Raw genomic sequence first — 15,265 nt, 5'->3', positions numbered from 1 at the left:
TGGGGTCTGATTCCTCTAAGAGACTAAGTAGGTTATCAAGTGCCTCGTCCATTTGTGCCGTATCAGATGTTTGTGATGTACTGTTTTTGAAGTATAGACTTTTAAAAAACAATCGCCTTGCGAATAGTTGAACATCCTTAATTGTGTCAAAAGTGTTCATATCTGAGTCTGGGCAAAAATGTAGACCCTTACAAAGAACAGATGTTTCTGCTATTGATAATTGATAGTTAGACAAATTAATGATGTTCAAAGTATCAGAATTCTCTAATGCTATATCATTGTTCTCAACATTTTCTACGTGTCGTAAATTTGTTCTGAGCGATGCACTAAAAAATTGTCATCTCGTATTGTGGTAGTAGTGAAAGTGTCAAGTAAAGAAGAAGTATGTACCTTTCCCAGTTTTTGCTGGCGCTTCTCCTTCTTTTTTTCTTGATTGCTATATCCCATGTTGTTTCATTCTCTCCCATTCCTTAGGTGTTTCTATTCACCTCGGTGACTGGTTGTAGCTGGTCTTGCAGATACCCCTAGTTTGTTTCTGCTCCAGCTGGGTGATCACTTCACCCTGATGTAGGAATTTGTTGCATACATTTCCTCTCTGTGGAAAGTGTTATGGGGACCTTGTCCTCATGGCATTCTACAAAATTTTTTATTTAAATTTTTGAGTCATGTCAATGTTCTATATGATTGTCATTTTTTCAATATTCATATTATTTCATTTTTTAGTTTACCTACACCCCATCGTGATTAATCTATCATTTGCTGTGCTTATCACTGATAGGAGACTTTCTGGTGCCCCTGTTTCTATCTTGAATTTAGTTTTTATGTTGTGAGTATTGAGGCTATGTTAGCCCACTCTGCGAGACTTTACATTTTATTAATGTTCCCGTGTATCATAGTTATACATTTTTTTATTTCTATTATTTTTTCTGTATGCTAGGTCTCTATTAGCCCTCTGCAGCCTCAATTGATTGCTGACAGTCCTCGGTGGCCCTGGCGCCGCGCTGGCGTTTGGGGAATTAGAGATAGGTATTGGGTGACTTTCCTATGTGGGGGATCCGAGGATTTAAGCCATGTCATGCTTTCATTATACTAATTAATTATTGTTAATGTTGTTTGACATGTTTTTTTTTTCCATTGTTATTGTCTGCAATGAATTTTTCTTTCAATTGTATATTTTAGTTTTCTATAGAGTCCACATACATATACAGGTTTCCAATATCATTCCCCTGAAGAAGCCAATGTCTTGGCGAAACATGTAGGGACTAGGGATGAGCTTCGAGTTCGAGTCGAACTCATGTTTGTCTCCAACATTGGCTGTTCGCAAGTTCGCCGAACAGCGAACAATTTGGGGTGTTCGCGGCAAATTCGAATGCCGCGGAGCACCCTTTAAAAGTCTATGGGAGAAATCAAAAGTGCTAATTTTAAAGGCTTATATGCAATTTATTGTCATAAAAAGTGTTTGGGGACCTGGGTCCTGCCCCAGGGGACATGAATCAATGCAAAAAAAAGTTTTAAAAACGGCCGTTTTTTCGGGAGCAGTGATTTTAATAATGCTTAAAGTGAAACAATAAAAGTGTAATATCCCTTTAAATTTCTTAGCTGGGGGGTGTCTATAGTATGCCTGTAAAGGGGCGCATGTTTCCCGTGTTTAGAACAGTCTGACAGCAAAATGACATTTCAAAGGAAAAAAGTCATTTAAAACTACTCGCGGCTATTAATGCATTGCCGGTCCGACAATACACATAGAAGTTCATTGATAAAAACGGCATGGGAGTTCCCCACAGGGGAACCCCAAACCAAAATTTAAAAAAAAAATGACGTGGGGGGTCCCCCTAAATTCCATACAAGGCCCTTCAGGTCTGGTATGGATATTAAGGGGAACCCCGGCCAAAATTTAAAAAAAAAATGATTTGGGGGGGTCCCCCTAAATTCAATACCAGGCCCTTCAGGTCTGGTATGGATATTAAGGGGAACCCCGCGCCAAAATAAAAAAAAAACGGCGTGGGGTCCCCCCAAAAATCCATACCAGACCCTTATCATGTCATTTTGCTGTCAGACTGTTCTAAACACGGGAAACATGCGCCCCTTTACAGGCATACTATAGACACCCCCCAGGTACGAAATTTAAAGGGATATTACACTTTTATTGTTTCACTTTAAGCATTATTAAAATCACTGCTCCTGAAAAAACGGCCGTTTTTAAACTTTTTTTGCATTGATCCATGTCCCCTGGGGCAGGACCCAGGTCCCCAAACACTTTTTATGACAATAACTTGCATATAAGCCTTTAAAATTAGCACTTTTGATTATTCATGTTCGTGTCCCATAGACTTTAACGGTGTTCCACAAATTAGAACAAGACCTAAAGTCCTGGTCCAAACAAAACCTCTCATGGATAGGGAAAATAAATGCCATCGAAATGACACTACTCCCTAGAATACTCTACCTGTTCCTCTCCCTACCCATCCCAATAAGAAGAGATCACCTCAGGTCCTTCCAGAGCAAAATACTCAAGTTTATATTGGGCTCTTCTGGATATAGGATAAGACAACAAACTCTTTACTGCTCCCGTAAACAAGGCGGTTTGGGCCTACCCCACCTACACAAATACTCTCAAGCCTCCAGACTAGCCGAACTCTCCACAATCTATACCTACGGGAAAAAACCCGATCTGGAAACATAAACCAGTACCCCCCCAATTCACAGCCTAGGAGCTGTGGTGTGGTACTTTACTTTACTATGTGAAAGAGTTTCTATTCTTTTTGTTAAAAATAAAATATTTTGAAAGAAAAATTATCCTACGATCTCGACCTTCTATAGTTTGCCAAAAATACACAAAGACTTACAAACACCACCAGGGAGACCAATTATTTCAGGGGTGGGAAGTATTACAGAAAATTTGAGCAAATTTATGCACCTATTGAAAAATCTAGAAGGCATTCACCTTACCCCGGAAACCTTACTTGTGGCTGTAGATTTTGAGATGCTCTATAGCTCAATTCCTCACCATCTAGGAGTCGTGGCGATAAAGCACATACTATCACAATCCCGAAAGGATGATTGGAAAATTTGGCAATTCATCATCTCATCACTTGAATTTATTCTATCACACAATAGTTTTTTCTTTGCTGGCTCCCACTTCCAGGTGCAGTGGGTAGCGATGGGGACTTGTTGTGCCCTATCCTATGCCAACCTGTACCTGGGGGAGTGGAAGCGCTCCCTCCTAGATGATGAAGCTTTGTCTACACTAATGAGCCATATTACAACTTGGTATCGCTACATTGATGACATCTTCGTCATCTGGGAGGGATCTGTGGACATGCTCAATACATTCATGTTAGCTGTCAACAAAAAGAATTTCAATCTGAATTTTACCATGTCCTTTAGTAAGGCTATGATTACGTTTTTGGATGTCAAAATCTCAAAGAATATGGATGGTACTCTCTCCAGTGGTCTAGTCATAAAACCCACTGCAGGGAATCCCATCCTACATGCATCTAGTGCACACCCTCAACCCCTTATACAATCAATCCCTTATAGCCAGTAATTGAGGCTGAGAAGAAATTGTTCGACAGAGACCTCTTTCCTTACAGAAGTGAACTTAAAGATAAGGCTCTTAAATCAAGGGTATTCACTCACATGTCTTAAAAAAGCCTTTAGGCATGCTAACGGCCAATCCAGTAGTAGCCTCTTGTTCTCTACAAATGTTAGAAGAAGCCACAAACCACCAACAACTCGGGTTATAACAAAATACAACAACCAACATAAATGAATTAGGAGAACATTGGAAAAGCATTGGCATATACTTACGATTGACCCTGCTCTCAGTCCCCATGTTGCGGAATAGCCAACAAGCACCTTCCTTAGAACTAAATCTATCAAAGACCAGCTAGTTCAAAGTGAGTTTGTAGGCCATTTTAGATCAGATCCATGTAAAAATGCAGGTACATTCACATGTGGTGGTTGTACCATCTGCCGGTATATGAATACTCAATCAGACATTACACTTCCCATCCTTCAAACCTCAACATTTTGCGAATTGCAAAACGGTGGGGGTGGTATATCTACTGACCTGCCAATGTGGGAGTTTTTACATTGGCAAGACCAAGTTGGAATTCCGCAAACGTGCAAGAGGCCATGTTATCAGTATGATGACGGCCTACCCCTAGCTCCCCTTGGGGAGACATGTTGGTTGTTGTCATGCTGGAATATGTCCCAATTTTCAATTTTTAATCCTTGATCGTATTCACCAAAATACAGGAAGGGGAGACTGGAATAAACTCCTCCTGCAGCGGGAAGTCTGCTGGATCATGGAGCTCAATGCCACCCACCTACCTGGTTTAAATACCCAACTTAGCTATAGGCCATTTTTAGAAGGGTTCGAATCGGGGGTTTGTGAGCAGGATCTCTGACTAAAGGGTCTGGGTTTGGGCATGATAGTTATTCCATACATTACATCCTATTATGTTGCCTTTTATACATTTGAATTTGATATATTTGTTATATATTCTTGTCTTCTAGTCTTCCTTTTTACTTAACAGCTTTATATAACTCTGTGTATATGAGATTTTTTTCTGTCTGCTTATGTGGTGGTCTTATAATCTCTTGAAGCGAAGCATGAGATAGACGACCGATCATTTTTCTGCACAGGATTCCTCCTCTAGGTAGTATGCACTACCAGGGCTGTCTTAATGAGAGGGCACATCTGGGCACTGCCCAGGGACCCCAGCTGCATGGCGGGGCCCCTGCATTTTTCTCAAAGCAGCTGGTCCTTGAGCCCATGCTGCCCTGAAATTGGGGGGCCCATGATGGCACTGAGAGTGATGGATATACAGAAGAGGCAGGGTGGCAGTGGTGCACCGTGCTGTGCAGAACGATACCTATTATTTCACAGCCAGCAGGGAAGGGCAGGGCCGGAGCCCCATGCAGCTTGAATGCTCGGGACTCGAAGGCCACCGAGTAGGAGCTGGAGTGGGAGCTGCTGAGTCGGCAGCACTGAGAGCCCACCTGCGGAAGTAGCATTGTGGATGGTGTCATGGTGAGCCCAGCTGTCCAACACTGTTTGCACCAAAGGGCTTGGAATGGCCGGAGGGATACTCCCTCCTCCGCCCCTCCTTCTGCCTGCTTGATTGGTATAGGTGAGTGCAGTGCTGGAGGTGGGCACAGAGCCAAACGTTTACATGCACTGTATCTTCACTGGAAAAGGGGGTACTACATGGATGGAATAATGGAGCTGGTGGATATCAAGGGTGTATGGGGATAAACAATGCTGAGGAGGGATCTGGGGTGTATAGGAGGTAGCAATGCTTGGGGTAGCTTGGGTGGCTATAGTGCTAGAGGTATCAGGGATGTAGAGAGGCCACAGTGTAGGGGGTATCTGGGATGTAGTGGGGTCACAATAGGAGTATCTTATGGTATATGGTTACAGTGCTGGGGGGAATATCTAGGGTGTAGAGGGGTCAGAGTGCTGGGGGGGATATCTGGGGTGTAGAGGAGTCAGAGTGCTAGGGGAATATCTAGGGTGTAGAGGAGTCAGAGTGCTGGGGGAATATCTAGGGTGTAGAGGGGTCAGAGTTCTGGGGGGATATCTGGGGTGTAGAGGGGTCAGAGTGCTGGGGGGAATATCTAGGGTGTAGAGGGGTCAGAGTGCTGGGGGGATATCTGGGGTATAGAGGGGTCAGAGTGCTGGGGAGATATCTGGGGCATAGAGGGGTCAGAGTGCTGTGGGGATATCTGGGGTGTAAAGGGTTCAGAGTGCTGGGGGGATATCTGGGGTGTAGAGGGGTCAGAGTGCTGGGGGGATATCTGGGATGTACAGGGGTCAGAGTGCTGGGGGGATATCTGGGGTGTAGAGGGGTCAGTGTGCTGGGGGGATATCTGGGGTGTAGAGGGTTTAGAGTGCAAGGGGGTTATCTGGGGTATAGAGGGGTCAGAGTGCTGGGGGGATATTTGGGGTGTAGAGGGGCCAGAGTGCTGGGAGGATATCTGGGGTATAGAGGGGTCAGAGTGCTGGGGGAATATCTGGAGTGTAGAGGGGCCATAGTCCTGGGGAGGCATCAATCTAGCAGATATATTATATGCACAGGACAGCTTTGTTACTTTATGTGTGTAGTATTTTCCCACTGTTTCTTTGCTGTACAGAATGATTGCTCATGTAGTTAACGTGGAGCTCCACCCAAAAGGGGAAGCTCCGCTTGTCTGCCTCCTACCTACTTGATGTCTGTTTACCTGTGCTGTCTCCATTGTAGGGGCCCCTGAGCATTACTTTGCCCAGGGGACCATGATGCTATTAAGACGGCCCTGTGTACTACTATGGTGTAGAAACTGCTATAATCAGCTCCCATAAATGTATGGATATCCCATCTTATCGGATGTCCTATATCTTATGTGGTGCCCCTTGCTCTCTGTGGCCATCCCAGAAAGTCTGTGCCTTTGTGCACAGTTGCTACTCATCCCTCCCCATTTATTATTCACAGCTGCACGGTTTTATTCTGTCCTCTATCATTTAGGCAACACTTAGCACAGTGTGTGACTCGGGGATTGGGACTATCTTTAATTTAATCCATGTTTTCACATAAGGTGGTTATGATGGCTTCATTGATGCCTCTCTTCCTTATGTGATGATATCCTATGGTTATCTGCACGTGCGGTCCCTCTTTGGTATCGCAGACGCTATTCCTCTGAATGCTGGCCCTGGGGGCTTTCCCTTTCTCCCTCTGTAGGCTAGGAGGGAGGGTCGGAGCAAAGTCAGAAATCCTATATGTGTGCTCGCACTTGGATACCGTTGTTAGGCACGGCCCCCATGCGTGCGTCGTTTGACCGCCTCCTTCCACTTTGCGTGATTGCATACACAGGGAAGTGGGTGCTCGGCACACGTGAGAGGTCATGAGGTTATTAGCCAAGTGGAGGTGCACCCCTGTCCCCTTCATCGTATTTGCTCTCTCTCGGTTCTGACATCACATGACATGGTGTTAACCACGCCCCCAGCCAACGCCATCCATGACGGCGCACAATGAGTGACGCACGAATCAGTGCGCATGTGCGGGTGTCTGTGGAGAGATAAAAGATGGAATCTCCATTCATCCACCCTACTTCCACCTACATTATGGGAAAAACGTTCATACATTGATGGGCCCGACCGGTTATCTTTTTCATCTATAAAAGATTAGTTTGCAATCACTATGCCCTCTTGCATGGCTGCTGCTGGAAGTTCTCATGTGTACTTTTCTATTGGGGCATACACACGGTCGGACTTTTTGACCTGACTGGTCCGACAGACTTTCCAGCGGACTTTCGACGGACTTTTGACGGACTTATGACGGACTTTCTAAGGAACAGACTTGCCTACTCACAACCACACCAAAGTCCGACGGATTCATACGTGATGACGTACACCGGACTAAAATAAGGAAGTTGATAGCCAGTAGCCAATAGCTGCCCTAGCGTCGTTTTTTGTCCGTCGGTCTAGCATACAGGCGAGCGGATTTCTGGGTCCGGCGGAGTTACGACGTAAAGATTTGAAGCCTGTTCCAAATCTACAGTCCGTCAGATTTGCAACTGGAAAAGTCTGCTGAAGGTCTGGTGAAGCCCACTGTCTGCCGGATTTGGTCCGTCGGCGTCCATCAGACCAGTCCGGTCGAAAAGTCCGACCGCGTGTACGCTCCATTAGGGTCTGTTCCATTTGATATACATTGAATAGTCATAGCTTCTCATAAAGAAGTATATACTTTACAGTTATATTATTGGTACACCCATGTTTGTGCTACTTTCCCCTATATGTCGGCCTGTTGCTGCATTTACGCTCATGCATTCTATGTTGGAATGTATCTGGCTTTTTGAGACAAGAGCTTTTCTATCAATTGATACCACTTTAGAGGGATACCTGCAGTGGCGGCTGGTGCTCAAAATTTTTGGGGGGCGCAAACAAACTGAAAAATACTGAAACTCCCCCATCAATTGCAGCCACCTGTGCCCAGCAAATTCAGCCACTTGCGCCCAGCAAATGCAGCCACTCGTGCCCATCAAATGCAGCCACTTGTGCCCATCAAATGCAGCCACCTGTGCCCATCAAATGCAGCCACTTATGCCCATCAAATGCAACCACCTGTGCCCATCAAATGCAGCCACCTGCCCATCAAATGCAGCCACCTGTGCCCATCATATGCAGCCACCTGTGCCCATCAAACGCAACCACTTGTGCCCATAAAACACAGCCACCTGTGCCCATCATATGCAGCCACTTGCCCATCAAATGCAACCTGTGCCCATCAAACGCAGCCACTTGTGCCCATAAAATGTAGCCACTTGTGTCCATCATATGCAGCCACCTGTGCCCATCAAATGCAGCTACTTTTGCACATCATATAGAGCCACCTGTGCCCATCAAATGCAGCCAACTGTGCCCATCAAATGCAGCCACCTGCCCATCAAATGCAGCCACCTGCCCATCAAATGCAGCCACCTGTGGCCATCATATGCAGCCACCTGTGCCCATCAAACGCAGCCACCTGTGTCCATCATATGCAGCCACTTGCCCATCAAATGCAACCTGTGCCCATCAAACGCAGAGACTTGTGCCCATCAAATTACTGGATCTACTGATTACCAACAATACAGACCTGATCATGGATGTGCAAATACGGAGCAAATTAGATAACAGCCATCACGGGTCAATTGGCTTCAGTATAAATCACACAAATAGGAAACATAAGGGGAATACAAAGACACTGAATTTCAAAAGAGCCAACTTCCCTAAACTATGAACCTTGCTGAGATTGACTTTATAATTTGATAACTCTCGGTATGTCCTCAGGATGGACAGTAAATTAGGGATCGAAATCCTCGGTTTAGTTATAAAGAATAGCACATCATCGGCGAACGCCGCCAATTTGTGCTCTTCTCTTCCCACCACACGTTCACTAATATCCGTTTTTTTTCGGATCATAGCCAATAGAGGCTCCAATGTCAGAACGAACAAAAGAGGAGACAACGGACATCCTTGCCTGGTCCCGTTCTCCATTGTGAACTCTGCAGACGATGTACCGTTTACTTTAACAAATGCCGAAGGAAAATTATACAATGCTTTGATCCATTTCAACATAGTTGGGCCTAATCCCAAGGTTTCCAGCGTTTTAATCATGAATCCCCAGTCTACTCTGTCAAATGCTTTCTCAGCATCAATTAACAGAAATAGACCTGGGGACCCACTAGCTTTGATAGATTTCGAAATAAGGAGCAACCGCATGCCATTGTCTCTCCCTTCTCTCCCTGGAATGAAGCCGACTTGGTCTGGATGGACCGAGTTTGACATTTTTTCCTTTAACCGCATTGTCAGTACCTTGGCGTAAAGCTTAATATCTGCGTTCAGTAATGCTATCGGCCTGTAACTGGAGCAAAGCGTGCTATCCTTGCCTTCTTTTAAAATTAAAGTCACTGATTCTGTCAGAGCTCCCCCACATAATTCCCCTTGCACCCCCAGCCCATTCCACACCTGACAGAGCTTTGGGACTAAGGAATATTTAAATCTTTTATAAAAATAAGATGTAAAACCATCTGGACCTGGACTTTTTCCCAGGGGAGATGTTTTTAGAGCTAGATAGATTTCTTCTTAAATAATAGGTCGATCTAATTCTATTGTATCATTTTCAGATAGAATAGGTAGTCTAGCGGCTTTTAGGAAATCTGTTGCCCTCTCCTCTCTTCCCGGGGGTCCACTTGCACTTTGTTTGACTAAGTAAAGGGCTGTGAAATATTTCCGAAATTCTTCTCCTATCTCTTTAGATGTATGTCTAAATTCCCCTTTTTTATTTTGAATCTTATCTATAAAATTCACATCTCTTTTTTTCTTCAGCACTGTTGCCAGATGCTTACCTACCTTATTACCCCACCGAAATCTATCTTTTAAGTGTTTGTTTAAGATCCTATTTGATTCAGTCTCCATTAAATCATTAAGTTCTTCTCTTTTAACTATCAATTGCTGTAGGAGGGTCCTATGATTCCCTTTGTAGGCTTTATGTGCTTGTTCGAGACTGTATATTTCACTGATAAGATTCTCCTTTCTTTTTAATCTTTCTTTTTTCACACCCGCCCCGATAGATATCAAAATGCCCCTGATTTATGCTTTTAGGGTCTCCCACAGGACTGATCCTGATGTCTCCCCCGTATCATTTATCGAGAGGAACAGGTCAATTTCTTGCTGTATTTTTTTGGCTATCTTTGCATTATTAATAAGATTTTCATTAAGACGCCAAGAAAATGGGGCTTTTTGAAGTCCCGAAATTCTCACTTTCATCAAGACAGGAGAGTGATCTGATAGCGTAATTATCTCTATCTTCATATCCCTTACAGATTCTAACAAGCTATGATCTATCATTAAATAATCCAGTCTTGAATAAGTCCCATGCACAGGAGAGAAGAAAGTATAATCCCTAGATTTCGCATGTTGCACCCTCCAAGCGTCTATAATTTGGCAGTTATGCAATTTTCGCCGATGTTATTTAAGAGGTTTTTTCTTACTCCCTGTGTACTAGACGTACTATCCAACACTGGATTTGAACAAAAATTGAAATCCCCCGCTAATATCACCTCTCCCGCCTTAAATTCTATCAGCCTGTTTAAGATTTGAGAAAGAAATTTAATCGGATTTCTATTTGGGCAATAAACATTTGCCAAAGTAAAAATCCTTTCTCCGATCTTCACCTTCAAAAGTAAGTAACGGCCCTCAGGATCTGTTCTTTTTTCTAAAAGAACAAATTGGTCTGTTTTGAAAACCCAATTGCCACTCCCTTGGCCCGTTTTATAGGTGAGTCACAATAGATCAACTTGATACCTGTATCCAGCGTTAGATGGGTCTCCTGCAGGAATACCACATCCGCGCCATAATGATGTAACTCTCTAAGCACTTAATGTCTCTTGGAAGGAGAATTAAGCCCTTTTACATTATAAGTCAAACAGTTAATCTCCATCATCCCTTATTATTCATAAAAAGGGCCTCATCCCTATGACGCTCACCCCTTTTGGAATACATTTAAAATGCCTCTGCAGGATAGACTCACCCCATCCCCCCTCCCCCCACCTCCAAACCCCACTCCCCCCTCCTCCCATCCCCAAGCCAATACCTGACCATAGGTCCGCTGCATCGAGATCTCATCGATCTCAACCTGCGTCCAACAACATGTTAAGGGTGTGACACCGACAGCGGACAGCCGCGGTCCCACCACCCCCCTCAAATAAAGGGGGGAGGGATGGAAGGCGTGGATGCCTGCACCTCATGCCCAAGAAACCCATCACCTCCAGCACCCCCCCGGTTCCCCCCCGCTTCCCCCACCCAAGATGCCAATGGGCCCAAACAGTGCCAAAACCCCAGCCCCTCCAGATTTCTCCTCATCCCCTTACAGGGCAAACATATCAAAGCACTTTATAAGTTGATTTGTAGTACCCCCTATCCCCAGTTCCTATTCTCATCCCAATTCATTCTATAACCCCACCCAACCTGGGATAGTTGGGATTGGGATGTCTAAATTTTTGCAAAAGTCATGTAAGTCCTCTATATGTTTTAATCTAACAGTTCTACCCGCTCTCACAACATTTAGGATGCTGGAAATCCCCAACTATACTTTAAATTTGCTGCCCTCAAATTCTCCAATAGGGGTTTTAATTGATGTCTCCTGAATAAAGTCCCCGCTGAAAGATCGGCAAAGATTTGAATCTCAATGTTATTTAATTTCACGGGTTGAACTCCTATAAGTTTACTCCAGATCCTTGCTTTGTCTTCATATTGATGAAATTTGATGATAATATCCCTGGGGATATCGTCTCTCACACTTGGGGGCTTTCTTATCCTATGTACCCGGCCGATCATTAATTCCTCATCTATATTTCTGTCTAACAGGGGATTGAAGATTTCTTTCATCTTAGTGAACAGGTTCACTCCTTGTTGTTCTGGTATGGTTCTAATCCTTAAGTTTTGCCGACGGTTTTGGTTTTCCCTGTTCTTCCATTTTGTAGAGGACATCACGTTGATCGATTTGTATCTTTCTTATTTGAGTTTTTAACTCAATAATTTCTTGAGCCTGTTTCTCTGATACTTCCACTCACTTTAATAAGTGGCCCATATCCGTCCTTACATTGAGGATCTCTGATTTAATTGAATTTTCTAATTTAGCAAACATATCCAGCATCTCTGTTTTCATGGGAGTGAGTCCATAATACTCTCTTCCTCTAAGCTAATATCATGGTCTCCTTCAGGGTGCGCCTCCTCTCTAGGTACACCTCCTTGGGCTCCTCTATTCTTAGCTGGCTCTTTCTTCTTTTCCTTTCCTCCCTGTTGTTTGTTGTCCATGACCGGGCTTTTTAAATTTGCTTCTTTGAGGTATTTCTGGATTGAGCTCGAATTTAAGCTTTCTCTAGGTTTCTTAGATTCAGCAACTTTTTGAGAGCGACCTCTCATGTTCTCCTCCACCCTTTTCGCTTCCTCTTCCTCACTTATGACTCTCCCTTTTTACTCTTTGCACCTCCCCCCTCCTTTTCACCACACAACCTTATTTAGCAACAGCAACAATTTTGCCAAACAATCAGATCCTCCTTTTCAATTATTTAAAAAGGCAGGTAGGCTGTTTACATATTGTGAGGTACTGATACAGAGCAAGCTGAAGACAGAGCGATATCCAAAAGGGGTAAGAGACTCTCTGCAGTTTTAGTAACACAATGTCCCTAAGCAAAGTTCGATTCACAACACCTGCACTCCAGGACTTTCTCTGCAGGTAACACACACTGCCGTTAATGCAAACTCCACAGCGTGTGTCTTATCGGCATTTGGTGAGCTTATTCAAATGGACAATAGTGTCAGATGATAACCATATGATAGCCCAACGCCTCCTTATTTAGCTACTTGTGTTTGCTCTATACAGAGGCATGTATGAAATTCAGCAGTAATCGGTCCTACCTTGAGGTCGCAGCTGTTTTCTGGGGCTTACATCAGCCCCCCCCATGTTCTCCAGGACAACACTGAGAGCTCACTAAGCTGGGCTTAATCCCCAGGACGTCCTGTTCCGCTCGCGGAGGTCAGTCCGAGACTAAGGGGTCTCTGGAGGGTCTCAAGGGATGGTGTCCAATGGTTGTAATACTTATACCGCTCCAAAGGGTGGGGTAGAGTGAGGAGGATTCGAGCCGGGAGCAGAGCCAGGAGGGTGGATGCAGGCAGGAAACCACCTTCACTTGTGCACCGCGCTGGTGTTTTTAAAGCCGCCGACTCCAACTGGATCCGTTTGCTGTTCCAGGACACCGCTTGCCGCTGCATATGGGTAGAGATCACTGGGTCCTCCATGAGCTCTCACCCCGTGTAGTTCCCATCTCCATCACGAGCTCCTCCGCCGCCCCCTTCCACAGCGCCGCCGTCAGGCCCCTCCCCTGCTTTAGCGCATCACATCATGCCCCGAACCTTGCTAGAAGGTATAAATTGGGATAAAATCTTAGGAACAAAGAACACGGAGGAGATATGGGTTTGCTTTAAGAGCATATTAAATAAGGGCATTAGCCAATGCATCCCATTGGGTAATAAATTTAAAAGAGAGAACAAAAGTCCTGGATGGCTTAACTTAAATGTAAAAATGCATATAAAAGCAAAGAAGAAGGCCTTCAAAAAATACAAGGTTGAGGGATCATCATCAGCATTCAGACTTTATAAAGAATGCAACAAGAAATGTAAAGGTGCAATAAGGATGGCTAAGATAGAACATGAAAGACACATAGTGGAGGAGAGCAAAAAATTCTTTAAGTATGTAAGCAGTAAAAAAGGGAGGACAGACCATATTGGCCCCATAAAGAATGAGGAAGGACATCTGGATACAAAGGATGGGGAGATGGCGAAGGTATTGAATTTATTCTTCTCCTCAGTCTTCAGGAGAGAATTTGGGGGCTTCAGTAACTAAAACTGCAGTGTTTATCCTCATGACACATCACAGGAAGCACCTCCATGGTTAACAGAGGACAGAATTAAAATTAGACTTGGGAAACTTTACATTAATAAATCACTGGGACCAGATGGCTTACACCCGAGGGTACTTAGAGAACTCAGTCAAGTAATTGCCAGACCATTGTTCCTCATTTTTACTGACAGTCTACTGACTGGAATTGTACCAGCTGATTGGAGAAAAGCCAATGTAGCACCAATATTTAAAAAGGCCCCAAAATACATCCCTGGGAATTACAGATCAGTTAGCCTAACATCAATAGTATGTAAACTCTTGGAGGGGATGATAAGGGACTATATACAAGATTTTAGTAATGAGAACGGTATCATTAGCAGTAATCAGCATGGGTTCATGAAGAATCGTTCTTGCCAAACCAATCTATTAGCCTTCTATGAGGAGATGAGTTGCCATCTAGATAAAGGAAGGCCCGTAGACGTGGTGTATCTGGATTTTGCAAAAGCATTTGCCACAGTTCCCCATAAACGTTTACTGTACAAAATAAGGTCCGTTGGCATGGACCATATGGATTGAAAACTGGCTAAAAGGGCGAGTTCAGAGGGTGGTGATAAATGAGGAGTACTCAGTATGGCCAGGGGTGGGTAGTGGGGTCCCCCAGGGTTCTGTGCTGGGATCAATCCTGTTTAATTTGTTCATAAACGACCTAGAGGATGGGGTAAACAGTTCAATCTCTGTATTTGCGGACGATACTAAGCTAAGCAGGGCAATAACTTCTCCACAGGATGTGGAAACCTTGCAAAAAGATCTGAACAAATTAATGGGGTGGGCAACTACATGGCAAATGAGGTTTAATGTAGAAAAATGTAAAATAATGCATTTAGGAGGCAAAAATATGAATGCAATCTATACACTGGGGGGAGAACCTCTGGGGGAATCTAGGATGGAAAAGGACCTGGGGGTTCTAGTAGATGGTAGGCTCAGCAATAGCAAGCAATGCCAAGCTTCTGCTAACAAAGCAAATAGAATATTGGCATGCATTAAAACAGGGATTAATTCCAGAGATAAAACGATAATTCTCCCGCTCTACAAAACTCTGATCTGGCCGCACCTAGAGTATGCTGTCCAGTTCTGGGCACCAGTCCTCAGAAAAGGATGTATTAAAAATGGAGCGAGTACAAAGAAGGCCAACAAAGCTAATAAAGGGCCTGGAGGATATTAGTTATGAGGAAAGGTTGCGAGCACTGAACTTATTCTCTCTGGAGAAGAGATGCTTGAGAGGTAATATGATTTCAATATACAAATACCATACTGGTGACCCCACAATAGGGATAAAACTT

Source organism: Aquarana catesbeiana, linkage group LG11 (assembly GCF_042186555.1).
Source record: "Aquarana catesbeiana isolate 2022-GZ linkage group LG11, ASM4218655v1, whole genome shotgun sequence".
Lineage (NCBI taxonomy): Eukaryota > Metazoa > Chordata > Amphibia > Anura > Ranidae > Aquarana > Aquarana catesbeiana.
The sequence above is the reverse complement of the archived record's forward strand: the minus strand, read 5'-3'. Positions refer to the sequence as shown.